Source organism: Bos mutus, chromosome 20, assembly GCF_027580195.1.
Source record: "Bos mutus isolate GX-2022 chromosome 20, NWIPB_WYAK_1.1, whole genome shotgun sequence".
Lineage (NCBI taxonomy): Eukaryota > Metazoa > Chordata > Mammalia > Artiodactyla > Bovidae > Bos > Bos mutus.
In genome coordinates this window covers 1,124,132-1,139,063 of record NC_091636.1, presented here as the reverse complement: position 1 = coordinate 1,139,063, position 14,932 = coordinate 1,124,132, and the positions used below count along the sequence as shown (strand labels likewise).

Below are 14,932 nucleotides of genomic sequence, written 5' to 3'. Positions count from 1 at the left end.
ACTGTGTGGATCACAATAAACTGTGGAAAATTCTGAAAGAATTTCTCAAGAGGCAGACCACCTGACCTGCCTCTTGAGAAATCTGTATGCAGGTCAGGAAGCAACAGTTAGAACTGGACATGGAACAACAGACTGGTTCCAAATAGGAAAAGGAGTATGTCAAGGCTGTCTATTATCACCCTGCTATTTAACTTATATGCAGAGAACATCATGAGAAACTCTGGACTGGAAGAAACACAAGCTGGAATCAAGATTGCTGGGAGACATATCAGTAACCTCAGATATGCAGATGACACCACCCTTATGGTAGAAAGTGAAGAGGAACTAAAAAGCCTCTTGATGAAAGTGAAAGTGGAGAGTGAAAAAGTTGGCTTAAAGCTCAACATTCAGAAAACAAAGATCATGGCATCTGGTCCCATCACTTCATGGGAAATAGATGGGGAAACAGTGGAAACAGTGTCAGATTTTATTTTTTGGGGCTCCAAAATCACTGCAGATGGTGACTGCAGCCATGAAATTAAAAGACGCTTACTCCTTGGCAGGAAAGTTATGACCAACCTAGATAGCATATTCAAAAGCAGAGACATTACTTTGCCAACAAAGGTCCGTCTAGTCAAGGCTGTGGTTTTTCCTGTGCTCGTGTATGGATGTGAGAGTTGCACTGTGAAGAAGGCTGAGCGCCGAAGAATTGATGCTTTTGAACTGTGGTGTTGGAGAAGACTCTTGAGAGTCCCTTGGACTGCAAGGAGATCCAACCAGTCCTTTCTGAAGGAGATCAGCCCTGGGATTTCTTTGGAAGGAATGATGCTGAAGCTGAAACTCCAGTACTTTGGCCACCTCATGCGAAGAGTTGACTCATTGGAAAAGACTCTGATGCCGGGAGGGATTGGGGGCAGGAGGAGAAGGGGACGACAGAGGATGAGATGGCTGGATGGCATCACTGACTCAATGGACATGAGTCTGAATGAACTCCGGGAGTTGGTGATGGACAGGGAGGCCTGGCGTGCTGCGATTCATGGGTTCGCTTAGAGTCGGACAAGACTGAGCGACTGAACTGAACTGAACTGCCTCCTGGACAGTTGTTGACATTTTAAAAATGTGTGCTTCTAAAGGGTAGAAACCTGTAAGTGCCTGTAATGCCCACTGGCAGATGCAGAAGTGGATTATTAAATTCTGTTTTCACAGACTTTGTTAAGTGTGAGGAAAAGGTAAGATATTTATCAATATTCATGTCATTTAATGGGAACAGCACTGGTCTTAGTGTCCACAGACCGAGGCTCGAGGTCATATTCAGCCGCAGGCTGAGGAGTTTGAAACAAGTTCCTTCACTAGTGGGGCCCTGCAGTCCTCATTCAGTTCCCCATTCCCTCACTTCAAGACTCATGTTTAGAAAGTGTATGTCTCTAAGAGGTCCAAAATGTCAATCATCCCCACAGCTGGAGCCAGGGAGAGTCAGGGCAGGGCTCTTGGGACATGTGAAGAAGTTTGACTAGCTGTCTAGACAGACAACCTCAATGTTTAAACTTGACTGAACATCTGTTAATCATCCAAGATGCTCCTGATGCTACGCCAGCCTGGAGGTGGTCACCTGGGTCCTGGCCACCAAAGTCTTTGTGTGATCATGGCAACTGGGGGGCTACAAGATAGTGAATTAGTGTGAATAGTCAAGAGTTTGTATGTCGCCTACCTAGAATCCAGGTCCTAAATGATAATGGGAATTTAATCAGGGTACTAGCTCTGTTCTACCACAAATAATACTAAATTTTCCTTCTAATTGGCAGGAGTCCAGAACCAAAACCCCTCATCGCCAACTGTTTAGTCTGGATATAAGAAAGTGGATAAATTTTCTTCTCAAAAAAGTAAGTTATCTAAATTGGAAAAAGCATTTCTTCTTTTAGTCTTTATTCCAATAGAGGCCTCTTCTCCAGCCCCTCTCAACCAAGTGAATGCACTTATTCTAATATTAAAGTTTGTCTCCTAGAATGTGGTTGTTCTCTCTCGCTTGCATTTTGGGGAACTTGGAGTGAAAATAAGAAAGGGATTTGAAAATCAATCAAATGGAATAGAATTAATCAGATCAAATCATATCAGTCAAATAAAGGCAGTGTGTAGTATGCTGCCTTGCTGGCCCTGTCTGGGGAATGAGAGTCAGACCGAGACTTCAGCTGGGTTAGTTTAGATTGGCTTCCATTTGCCTCTACAGTGGTGATTCCTGAAGTAGTAGGGGAAATTCACTGCTGTCCCTCTGCTATGTATTTAGCTTGCTTCAATGAGGGGGAAAGTGATCTGGGGAGGATGAAGAGGGAACTAATGTTTCTTCCAGTCTCTTCTCTAATACCATAGTGTCAGCACCAATAGTAAATATTCTCTGAGATACTATGTTAGGCTTTGGGGATCCACCAATTAGCAAATCGAGTTATGGCTCCTGGCCTCTTGGAACCTACCATCTAGTGATAGGAGGGGACCATGGTGTTTTCAGAGCACTAGGTGTGCTAGGAATTTACATGGATTATCTCATTAAATGCTCCCAACAACCCTGTTGTTGCTATTACGATATCTGTTCTGCTCTTTGAAAACCTGAGGGCGTATATGGTTTAGCTTTGTCTACAGTCTGGTGATGGTGGCATTTGATTTCAGGTGCAAGGGTGTATAGGCACCTGTCCATCCTGCCCTCCCACTTCCCAGCGCAGCCCCATAAACAAAGTTATAGCTCTTACCCCCAGTCTGTTTACTTGTGTACTGGTGCTCTGGGAACCAGAACACATCCCTGGCTGGTCTTTGGTTTACTGACCCATATCTCGGTCTCTCCTGAGACCCTGAAGTTCAGTTTGGCATTCTTATTTTTAATTTAGCTCTCTTTCTCCCAGAGCTTAATTGTATAATTTTGCTTCAGTTCTGCCATCCACTTTTCTCCCATCTCTCTTCTGATCCCTTCATTCTCTCATTTTCACACTAACAGTTTGATGAGGAGGTTATGCCTGATCCTGAGCTGGTTTTTCTTCCAGATTTTGGTTCTGTATTTGAGGTTTTGGGATGCAAATTAACCTTTTTTTTTTTTTTTTCAAGCAGTGGCAAACAGATACAAGGAACTTGAGGAAGATCAAATTCCAGGATCAGCTTATGAACCCCCAGTTTGGCCCCACTGAAACTGCTGGAATATACAGACTGATCTTGATATTATAATGGGGCATCATGCTTCTTCCTCTTCCCCACACCCCAAGTTTAAACTCTGGGGTCTGTTTAGCCAGCCGGTTACCTGGAGGGCTGTAGATGGTAACTGCCAGACAGAACGTCTGTGTCTCTAGGTTTTCCATTGGAGGCAGAGCTGCAGCCTGACCTGATATGCTTTCTGCCTGAGAGCAGGAGCATAAAGTGCAGCCCTGCCTACTTGCTGGCAGGTGGGCTGCACTGAGAGTTGGTGGCGCCTGCATGCCACCTTTATAGCAGAGTATTTCCATGCACTAGACCCAGGATACAGCCTTTCTGGGAACTCCCTAGAGAGGGAGGTGATGATGACGGGAGTCGGTGGACAGAAGAACAGAATTGTTGGTGGAAGGTCCCCCCTTTTCTGAAAGGGTGAAGGTTAAGAGGAATAAGCACTTCCTTCAGACATCTGACATAACGATTTCTCCAGGTAGTGGACTGTGGAACTCTTCTTTCCGGATAGGAAGAAAGAGCCAGAGAAGCACTTAGTGCTGGAAGAGTCAAGCCCTTTCATGTTGCGTCCGATAGAACTGGGCACCTGGGTGACTTGCCCAGGGGTACACATCTGCTCAGGAGCTGTATTAGGGGCCCCAGGAGTCCTGACTCCCAGCCTAGCGTCCCTCTGTTACTTGACTGGGGCTGGAATTTGGAAGCGTCTCCTTGAGAACACCCACATGCCTGCAAATGGTTTTCAGCTTACTCTCAACAGCTTCATATAATAGTTGAGGTCTCTTTGTTCAAGAGCTTTGATCAAGTGGCCTTAGGCAGTACATGGCTTATCCCATTCCCAACTCAATTGGCTTTGTCTGTTGATTGTCACCCTCTTACCAGCAGCGACTGTTCTATACCAGGAACCCTAAGGGCAAGCTTAGAAGATCAAAGAATGATTCTAGTAGGTGCCCTATCTCTCTAGATCAGTTGGGACCAGGGAGAGATGTTTTCTAACCTGTCTTCCTTATCCTCACAATCTTTGGGAATTTTTAATTTGAATTTATACTTATACAAACAATAATACGAGAACTATAAAGAAAGGATGTTCTTTCATCCAGAGAGGAATATGGGTAGAGCACAGGCTTTGGAGTGGAAGAGGCCTGGATACAGATTCTAGCTCTAGGACTATCGACTTGACACCAAACTGCTGCTGCTGCTAAGTCGCTTCAGTCGTGTCCGACTCTGTGCGACCTCAGAGACGGCAGCCCACCAGGCTCCGCCATCCCTGGGATTCTCCAGGCAAGAACACTGGAGTGGGTTGCCATTTCCTTCTCCAATGCATGAAAGTGAAAAGTGACAGTGAAGTTGCTCAGTCGTGTCCGACTCTTAGCGACCCCATGGACTGCAGCCTTCCAGGCTCCTCCGTCCATGGGATTTTCCATGCAAGAGTACTGGAGTGGGGTGCCGTTGCCTTCTCCGATCGACTTGACACTAAACTACTTACTTAATAACTCTTAACCACCATTCCCCCATCTATGTACTGTGCTGTGCTTAGTCATTCATTTTTGTCCCATTCTTTGTGACTCCATGGACTGAAGCCCATCAGGCTCTTCTGTCCCTGGGGATTCTCCAGGCAAGAATACCGGAGTGGGTTGCCATGCCCTCCTCCAGGGATCTTCCCAACCCAGGGATCAAACCCAGGTCTCCCACATTGCAGGTGGATTCTTTACTGACTGAGCCACCAGGGAAGCCCAAAAATACTGGATTGGGTAGCCTATCCCTTCTCCAGGGGAACTTCGTGACCTAGGAATTGAACTGAGGTGTTATGATTACAGGAGGATTCTTTACCAGGTGAGCTATCAGGGAAGCTCTTCCCCATCTATAGATGGGAATAATAAAGGCTTCCTGTGTGTTTGTTAAAATAATAATATAGATAAGGTCTTGCATATGTAAGTTTAATAAATTTTAGTTCTCTTCCACTCTCCTTCCTCAGTATAACCATTTTTAATTTGTTGTGCTTCTTTCAAGTTCTTATCCAAATGCAGGTATATTTGCACGTACTGTAGATGTAATTTTGCATGTGTGCTTAGTCACTCAGTCGTGTCTGACTCTTTGCAACCCTTTGGATTGTAGCTTACCAAGCTCCCCTGTCCATGGGATTTTCTGGGCAACAATATTGGAGTGGGTTGCCATTTCCTCCTCCAGGGGATCTTCCCTACCCAGGGATCAAAGCTGCATCTCCTGTGTTTCCTGCATTGCAGGCAGATTCCATACCTACTGGGCCACCTGGGCTTTATACATTTTGTAGCTGTTATACCATCATCTGTCCTTCTCTGTTAGTCTTAGTTTGGATCATGTGAAAGTGCTGATATTCAACTATTTTGAGTTAGATAGAGCAATTTCACTTATCCCATGTAATATGGAGTTTTCAGAATCATCATTGTAAAAGAATGAATAATACTCTATTGAGTCAATATGCCATGATTTATATAAGGATATGCATTATTGACTATTTTGATTATTTTTCATATTTTCCTATGAAAAACAGTTTTATAAGACTTCCCTGGTGGCACAGTGAATAAGAGTCCACCTTCCAGTGCAGGGGACACAAGTTCAATCACTGATCCAGGAAGATTCCACGTGTCACCCATGGGGCAACAAAGCCCATGCACCACAGCTGCTGAGCCAGCATGCTGCAACTACTGAGCCCATGTGCTGCGATTACTGAAGCCTGCTCCACAGGAAGAGAAGCCACCACAATAAGAAGCCCATGCACCCTAGCAAGGAGTAGCCCCTACTCGCTGCAACTAGAGAAGGCCTGTGCAAAGCAACCAAGACCCAGTGCAACCAAAATAAGTAAATAAATCTTAAAAACAGTTTTATAATGAAAATCTTCATGTGTATAGATGACTTTTCTTCTTTGAATTATTTTCTTGGGATAAATTTCCAGAGGTAACTCCAATTTTATTTGAGGCCCAGTGAACTGTATTAATTTTGCCCATAGTCATCACTTCTATAATCTGTTCCTTAGGTCTGGCTAGGATTGAAAACTATTGGCAGAACCAACTCAGAAAACAATGAGAATTCTTGAAACCAGCACCTGGTATTTGTCAGGACTGAGGGAGAAGGGCAAAGAACAAAGATATAGCAGGAATTCTTCTCTGGAGGCCTGGTCAATCTCAGCAAGAAATTGAAAAAAAAAAAAAGACCTTTCATTCATTCTGAGCTGTCAAGGAAGTCAGAAAAAAAATGCACAAAAAGGAGAAGCTTGAAAACTACTTCAGTGGTCATCAGTATAAGGACAAATAAATCAATTGTAACGTGATTCTTAGATGAACTATCATAAGCAGTTAAAAATGAACTAAATCTGTATAAAGTGATATGAAAAATTCTCAAAAAAAGTTAATGAAGAAGAGCAAAGTGCAATATAGTATACCATTGATGTCAACTTGAAAATCATGCATGACAGTGTTTTGCACTTTCATGGATACTAACATATGCATTTAAAATTATTAAAAATAAGCAGGAAAGATGCACATTAAAAATCATGATTTTGACTATGGAAAGTAGCAAAAGAGATAATTTTAATTATACCTATAACTTTTTTTTAATTTAAAAAAACAGAAGAAAATATAGCAAAAAGTTAACAATAGTGAATTTTGGGATGCGGACACCTAAATGTTTGTTTCATTATTCTTGTTTTTTTTTCTGTATTTGTTAAATTTCTCATATCATCACCGTCATTATCATCAATAACAAAAGATGTAAATATGAGAAGTGGCAGTGTCGGGGTGATGGATTGGAGGAAGGGCCACCCAAGTGAAAACCGTCAGCTCTTCGAGGCGGTCACGGATCAGCACGTTAGTGCAGACTGTCTCCTTGTTTCCCTTTGCTAAGCCAGTTTTTCTCACACAAGCGCTTCCTTGTTGGCTTTGTGATATTTCTGTGTTTGGTCAGCTGCTGTTTCTGGGAAGGGCTAAAACTTCAGGCTATCCTATCAGTTTCAGCTAGAACAGATCCAGTGAAAGCTCAATCTCTAGAGAGGCCCTTCACTTGAGATTCTAGAAGACATCTGATGGAATAGTTCCTTATTAATTCCAGAGCGAATGCTGATGATTTGGACACTGATTAGTTGCCAGGCCAGTAAATAAACAGTTTGCGATTTTCTTTGTGATAAGTGGAAGAAAAAACTGCCAGAAAGAGAGGACTTATTAAGGACTTGATTTTTGATCTGCAGATGAACATGGTTAGTCAGGTCAGGCATGTAGGAAATAACAGCCAGAGAACAGAACAATCCCAGGCAGAGCTGAGTGGCAGGCACAGAGGTGGAAGTGAGAAGGCCAGCACCTCATGCTATCATCTTACCCAACACAGTGGCGAATACTGTGGTAAAGCACCAGGCTCTGCCTTTAGGACCAAGCCAAGGAGTGTTGGCTCCTGACAGCTCACAGCAGCATCCCTCCCCAGGAATTGCCAAGAATAGCCTTGCTCAAAGTTATTACCTTCCCTCAGCTCCAGTACATGTTCAGAGATCCAGTACACATTCAAAGAGTGGTCTAAGTGGATGTACCAAGACTTGGCCCTTTTGCTTCAGTGGCCATCCCAGTCCAGAGCTCCCCATGAACTTGACTGAAGATCCTCTTACAGGTGCAGCACAGTTTAACCTCTCACTCTTTCCTCTGTCCAGGCGTCATCCTTCACCCTTGTTCCTCATGTCCCAGGGGTATTGAGCCAAGAGTAGTAATTTCCTGAGTACAAGTTTCAGAACAAAAGCAACAACAACAATAAAACAGAACACCAGCAATAAAAACCTCAGCATCTCATGGTATATTTTCCAGGGAACCTTATCTATAACCTACCAATCTTGAACTGTTATTCTTTTTCCTTATGCTTTTCTTGTCCTTATTTGGGTAGTTTAATAAGTTAGTCTTGTAAATTGACCTTCCAGGTTCTTGTCATCTCTAGTGGTTAATCAACTACTGTGCTCGCAAGAAGAGTCAGATACAAGTTACGATTTGAAGGAACCTACTACCCAGATTGGAAGCTAAGACCCTCCGACTGAAATGCTGTTGCTCAGTAAAACTACATTGTGTCCAAGTCTTTGGAGCCCCATGGACTGCAGCAAACTGGTTCCAAATCTGGAAAGGAGTATGTCAAGGCTGTATATTGTCACCCTACTTATTTAACTTATATGCAGAGTACATCATGCAGATGTACCAGACTGGATGAAGCACAAGTGGGAATCAAGATTGCCAGGAGAAATATCAATAACCTCACATATGCAGATGACATCATCCTTATGGCAGAAAGTGAAGAACTAAAGAGCCTCTTGATGAAAGTGAAAGAGGAGAGTGAAAACATTGGCTTAAAACTCAACATTCAGAAAACGAAGATCATGGCATCCGGTCCCATCACTTCATGGCAGATAGATAGGAAAATAATGGAAACAGTGAGAGACTTTATTTTTTTGGACTCCGAAATCACTGCAGATGGTGACTGCAGCCATGAAATTAAAAGATTCTTGCTCCTTGGAAGAAGACTTATGACCAACCTAGACAGTGTTTTAAAAAGCAGAGACATTACTTTGCCAACAAAAGTCCATCTAGTCAAAGCTATGGTTTTTCTAGTAGTCATGTATGGATGTGAGAGTTGGACTATAAAGAAAGATGAGTGCCGAAGAATTGATGCTTTTGAACTGTGGTGTTGGGGAAGACTCTTGAGAGTCCCTTGGACTGCAAGGAGATCCAACCAGTCCATCCAAAAGAAAATCAGTCCTGAATATTCACTGGAAGGACTGATACTGAAGCTGAGACTCCAGTACTTTGGCCACCTGATGCAAAGAACTGACTCATTGGAAAAGACCCTGATGCTGGGAAAGATTGAAGGCAGGAGGAGAGGGAGATGACAGAGGATGAGATGTTTGGATGGCATCACTGACTCAATGGACATGAGTTTGAGTAAGCTCCAGGAGTTGGTGATGGACAGGGAAGCCTGGTGTGCTACAGTCCATGGGGTTGCAAAGAGTCAGACATGACTGAGCAACTGAACTGAACTGAACTGGACTGGACTACAGCATGCCAGCCTTCCCTGTCTTTCACTATCTCCTGGAGTTTGCTCAAACTCATGTCCATTGAGTCCCTTGAGTCAGTGATGCTATCTCAGTTGGTAAAGAATCCACTTGCAATGTAGGAGACCACCCACAATGCAGGAGACCACCCGCAATGCAGGAGACCCGGGTTCGACCCATGGGTTGGGAAGATCCCTGCATCAGGAAGATCCCCTGGAGAAGGAAATGGCAACCCACTCCAGTATTCTTGCCTGGGAAATCTTATGGACAGAGGAGCCTGGTGGGCTATAGTCCATAGGGTCACAAGAGTTGGACACAACTTAGTGACTAACCCACCAACACCAATTTAAATAATAATATAAAATTCTAGCTGAAAGAATACTGCAAATTTGCTTGCTTGGTAAATGGAACAGATGTGTTCTGTGGGCATGAGAGAGAAAATGTGGTGGTTAAGGAAGTTAGTGAAGAGATTGGAAAGTCAGCGAAAAATTTAACTGAATTAGAAAATTGGCAAAGATCCAGAAAGTTCACAAATTATGCACAGATATAATAATTATAAGATGGTTAGGAAGAGAATGGAGGTAAATTTATATCAGAGTTTGACAGAAGTGTGAAAGAAAGACTAGATGGAAGAATTGTGAGAAAAAAAAAGGGGCAAGGTATATAGCTGGCCCTTGAAAAACTCTAGGCTTAGGGGCAAACAACCATGTCTGTGTAGTCAGAAATCTGCATATAACTTATAGCTGGCCCTCTATATATGCACTTCACTTCCTCTGTATCCCCAGTTCCTCTGTATCCATAGCTCTGCATTCTCAGATTCAACCAGCCTGAGATTGTGTAGTTCTATAGTATTTACCGTTGAAAAAATCCACATATTAAATGGACGCACGGAGTTCACACTATACTGGGGGATGCAACCAAAGGCAATTTAGAGTCAGATTGTAAAGGGCATTGAGTATTGGACTAAGAAATTTGGTTTTACCTGAAAAGAATGGGGATATAGTTGAAATTGAGATGGACACTGATGGTTAGGAAAAGCGTAGAGACAAGAAGGCAGTGGTGTTGAAAGCAGGTTGAGTTGGGGTAGATTGTATAAGATCTACTGGAAAGGAGGACCTTAGAGGCAGCCTGGACCTTGTGCCGAGTTCTGCCTTTAAGCTGTAAGGCAGAGAATGAGGATGATGGCAAGTCTTCTTCCTCGACTGACTGATAAAAATAATACGGTGCAGCCTGTGTCACAGTGGTTCCCACTTCTCTGATTTTAATGCTGTTCCCTCAGTAAACTCTCCAGCTGCTCATCCATATCCTGCTTATTCAACACGGCCCAGGAAATGTCACGCCTCCTCCATGAAGTCTTGTCTGGCCCCTTCAGTCCATAGTGACCTCTTTTCTTTGGACTAGTACCATCCTTCAAACCAGACTGTTTCATTATTTGGTCTATGTTTTACCTAAGTTAGTGCAAGTTACTGCTGAAGCTTATTATAATTATATTAATATCTAGACAAGTCCTAGAAATAAACTATGTACCACTGTGTTTTCTTATTTCTTAAATTAGGTAGTTGGTGAATTTCTCTTCTTTGCCATCATCCCTACAAAATTATTTTCATCTTTTCCTCTTTTGATTAAAGAGTGCTATTTTGAACTTAAAATAGTGATAATTAAACTTCATTACTATATGCAGAATGCTATCCTAAGTGTTTTGCAACTATAACTCTCTAACCCTCACAGCAATCCTGAGAGATAAGACTTGTCAGTATCCCTGTTTTACAGATAGGAAAACTGAGGCAGAAGAGGCTAAATAACTTGCTCAGATTCACATAGCTAGTGAACAGTAATGATTCACAGAGTTCTAAACTAGGGTGGATAGTGGAATCATTTATTCTAAATTTTATCTAAGTAAAAACTCCACTTAGTTTTTACTCCACTACCCACCCACTTAACCCCTACCCCATTCATTAAGACACCCAAGGAAGGGGTTGATGAATGTATGATTGAATGAGGATTGGATTGGACAAATTGTATGTTCATGTAACAGAGTCAAAGATTGGGTCCTTAGGGAAGGTATTCTCTGAATCTTTCCAAGAGAAGAAACTTTTATACTGATCTCAGGTATTCTCACAGTGAATTTAATATATGTGTATAGGATGATCCTGACTTCTGAGGTCATGCCCAGTTCTTAAAGATTAAGACACTGCAAAACCTTCTTTCACAAAGTATATTTAGACTTTAGGAATTTCTGCAAAGCATGTTTGATTGACTTTGATTGACTTTAATATATTTAAAATTAAGGCACTAAACAAGTCATAAACCCTTTAAAGTATTGTTCATCTTAATCTGTAGCTTCAAATGCTCATAGACCTCTCCAGATACCAGACAGACCTGTAGGGTTTGGGATTCCTCTGAAGTTCAGTTAACTGTAAAAGACCGAGGAAAATGCATGGCCAGGGGTGTTTATCATTAAAGCTCATCATTGTTTCCCACTTTCCTCTTTCTTATCAGAAGTCAAAGGCAACAGGGAAGATAATGTGGCTATCAGGGTTATCACTTGTTGCCAAGTGAAAAAGCACAGCTGAGTTGGATTTAGCTTGATGGCCCTCTGTTGAAATTCAGGATCTCTTATCTTTGCTTCCACTTCTCCTGTCTAGACACTTAACAATGATTTGCAGGAAATTAAGGCACTTACCCCTGCAGAGAAGTCATGGCTAAAACATTTCTAAATATAAAGTGTGTGTGTGTGTGCGCGTGTGCGCTTGCAATGTAAGTTAATGTTAATTCAAAAGGAAAACAGCAATGTTTTTTTCTGTCTCTGGAAATGGGATTAGCTGACCCTTAGGCACAGCTATGTGATTTTGCTTATTTTTGTTTTCTAGGCTTGTCCTTGTTATTTAGACCACAAAACACAAGCCTCTTTCTTCTCTGACACAAGGAAATTGGAGTATCTTGTATTCAGCTACATTTTCTTTTATTTGCTATCTTTTTATTTTTTTTTATGAGTAAAGATAGGAAAATAATTTTATTATCTCAACAGCTGGTATCAGAACTTCTTATAATGAAACATTGGCTTTTTTGAGAAAATGCACTGATAAATTCACTTTGGAGTCTCAGGGCCTTGGTATTATCATCCGGCATCCAGGTTTTCAGAGGAAGAGAGAAAAGTTTTGCTGCTAAGTAGGGAAGAGGGAATTGGGGATTTGGCTTTTCTGGGGGCATCCAGAGTAGGTGAACCTTCAGCATGAGTGGTGTTAGGGAAGCAAAAGAGAGATGACTTCCAAAGCTGTCAATCTTTAGAAAAGATGTAAGGGAGAATAGAAAGGCTAAAAGAAAGTTTTGATATATTCTTTGCGGAATAATTAAACTAGTTTCCACCTAACCTCTCATCTCTCCAGTGGAATCTCTAATTTCTTTGTGGGAGGAGGAGGTAGGTTTTACGTCCTTGTCGGTGACCAGAATGTTTTCATAGATTCAAGAGTCAGAGCTTAGGAGGAAAGATATTGTCTGGGTCACATATTAGGGCTGTTTAAAATATTAGTTTTTGCACAACACTCCCAATTGGCTGCAGAGTTTATCTGATTCAGTTAAAATAGCTAAACCAGTCAAACGGCTATTACTCAACTACATTATCTTTCATTCTGAAATATGTTTAGGAGGAAAGATTTAAGGAAGAACCAGTCATTTGTAAAAAGCCAACATTCCATATATGATGTATTTTGTATACGCTTTTATCTTGTACAAACTGATAGGTGTGTTAGTTTGCTAGGGCTGCCCTCACAAATATCACAGACTAAATGGCTTAAGCAGTAGAAATTTATTTTCTCACAGTTCTGTAGGCTAGTCTAATATCAAGACGTTGGCAAGGGTGATTTCATTCTGAGGTTTCTCAGAGGTTTCATTCTGAGGCTTGTGAATGGATGTCTGCTCCCGCTTGTTCACAAGGTCTTTTCTCAGTCATTGTTTCTGTGTTCCATCCTCCTCCTCTTGTAAGAAATCTGGCCTCATTTTATCTTAATTACCTCTTTAGAGGCCTATCTCTAGATAGAATCACATTCTGAGGTACGGGGTGTTTGAGTTTGAACATACAAATTTTAAGGGGATACGATCGAGTCAGCAATAAGGCACCTGCAGTTTTGGGGAAATTTCTACACACATTTACCCACGTACCTGCTCTCTCTGAAGATGCACATATTTTTAGCTGCTACACAAAAACATACATGCATCTTAGTGCAGATTGAGGGAGTTCTGCCATTGCTGGAGGCATGGTGGCAGGGATATGTAGTAAATCTACCTAATACAGCATGATGTCGCCCACCAGGAATGTTTCCTGTTCTGCAGCACGCTTTACAGTCACACTGGGGCTTCTTTCCTCACCTCTGTAAACTCCAAATGGTATTACTTCAAGTCATGCTGTACTGGTGAAACTCAGACCTTGACTTTTGTCTCCTGAAAGAGCTCATACTTTTTTTGTTAAAACTCAGATCCTGGCTTTCTTTAGAACTTCTACAATTGCTCAAGCAGATTACTTCTAGTATTTACCAAGGAACAGGACCTCTAGATATATCCAGTGTGCCCATCTTTTATGAGGAACCTGTCAGCTCTGAAGGTGTCTAAGGATGTTCCCTATCCAGGTGGAGATGAAGAAGTTGGTCATAGCATCTGAGTCCAGCTTTCGTTTGGGTGTCACCTCCCTTGGTGGCCATGTGCTTGAAGAAATCGGGTGTGGGGTGGCCTCCACTCCAGAGGAACTTATGTGAGTCATAATTTGTTCAAGATAATTGTGATAATTTTCATTCCTCTTGCTGGTGATTAGTTTGAGTATGGAACCTTGGAGAAAGTCTGCTCAGTGGCTTCTGGAAAGAAGAGCATATGGGAGACAACATCCTTCTTTATTCCTGGTTGTCATTTTGTCCACTTTGATATTTGTCATTGTTGCAGCTATCTTATGTCCATAAAGGGCCTTTATCTATTTCAATACAGTGGTATCTTATAGGAGTGCTGAGAGAATCAATTGAGTTGAAATGCTTGTATAACATTTAGAACTGTCTAGAACATGATTGGAGAAGGCGATGGCACCCCACTCCAGTACTCTTGCCTGGAAAATCCCATGGGCGGAGGAGCCTGGTAGGCTGCAGTCCATGGGGTCACTGAGTCAGACACAACTGGGCGTCTTCACTTTCACTTTTCACTTTCATGCATTGGAGAAGGAAATGGCAACCCACTCCAGTGTTCTTGCCTGGAGAATCCCAGGAACGGGGGAGCCTGGTGGGCTGCCATCTATGAGGTCGCACAGAGTCGGACAGGACTGAAGCGACTTAGCAGCAGCAGCAGCAGAACATTATTGGAGAAGGCGATGGCACCCCACTCCAGTACTCTTGCCTGGAAAATCCTATGGACGGAGGAGCCTGGTAGGCTGCAGTCCATGGGGTTGCTAAGAGTCAGGCACAACTGAGTGACTTCACTTTCACTTTTCATTTTCATGCATTGGAGAAGGAAATGGCAACCCACTCCAGTGTTCTTGCCTGGAGAATCCCAGGGACGTGGGGGCCTGGTGGGCTGCCGTCTATGGGGTCGCACAGAGTCGGACATGACTGAAGCGACTTAGCAGCAGCAGAAGAACATGATAGGAGTTCAACAAGTATTATTATTATAAATGTGATAGGCATATTATCAACCATGCTGAAGATGGCAGAGCCCCTGCCATGATGATATTGCTGAGATGCTGAATTAACTCTAACC

The 14,932-nt window shown here is 42.5% G+C and overlaps 1 long non-coding RNA gene across 1 annotated transcript in view; it reads left to right on the top strand.

Moving 5' to 3' along the window:
- Positions 1–14,932, top strand: part of LOC138984236 (uncharacterized) — a 264,839-nt gene that overhangs the window by 72,433 nt on the left and 177,474 nt on the right. Inside the window, exon 3 of the long non-coding RNA XR_011461505.1 lies at positions 1,782–1,859. This is a non-coding gene — a long non-coding RNA (uncharacterized lncRNA). The remainder of the gene's footprint in view (positions 1–1,781; positions 1,860–14,932) is intronic.